At 57.8% G+C, this 543-nt stretch overlaps 1 non-coding gene across 1 annotated transcript; it reads right to left on the bottom strand.

Annotated features, from left to right (window-relative positions):
* Positions 1-247: 247 nt before the first annotated feature.
* TRNAP-AGG lies at positions 248-319 on the bottom strand. Its single transcript has one exon. It is a non-coding gene; the product is annotated as a tRNA-Pro (tRNA).
* Positions 320-543: the final 224 nt, after the last annotated feature.

Below are 543 nucleotides of genomic sequence, written 5' to 3'. Positions count from 1 at the left end.
CTTTGGCTCTAACCTTCTCCAGCTCAGCTCCCCATGCTATGCCAGTCCCCTCCGGCCCCATTTGGCCTCAGTGGAAATTATGGGGTATATACAGGCCACGCACGGCCAATGGAGAGACAGACCAGCAGCTTGTCCTTACGGTCCTTTATTCACTCACCGCTAGGCCATTTTTATGCCTCTACACTAAAAAGGGCAAGTACTGAATATGTGCATGTTGGGGTACAGGAAAAAAAAATCAGAAAAGCCAGGGCTCGTCCGGGATTTGAACCCGGGACCTCTCGCACCCTAAGCGAGAATCATACCCCTAGACCAACGAGCCACTGATGGTTGTGCTTGGCCAGATGTGCCTTCCCTGCCACATCAGCAGCAGGCACAGTGTGTGGTTCCTAGAGGCGGACTCTTCTCCCAGGCTGGCAGCCAGCCCAGGCCGGCTGCGCTCCAGCGGGCCTTGCCTCTCCCGTGGCTCTCTCCGCACCTCCCTGGCCCACAGCAGGGCCACACAGATGCCCCACGCTCCAGGCATTCCCCTTCTTCCCCACGACC

The sequence above is a fragment of the Panthera tigris genome, chromosome A2 (genome assembly GCF_018350195.1).
Source record: "Panthera tigris isolate Pti1 chromosome A2, P.tigris_Pti1_mat1.1, whole genome shotgun sequence".
NCBI classification, from domain to species: Eukaryota; Metazoa; Chordata; class Mammalia; order Carnivora; family Felidae; genus Panthera; species Panthera tigris.
The sequence above is the reverse complement of the archived record's forward strand: the minus strand, read 5'-3'. Positions and strand labels throughout refer to the sequence as shown.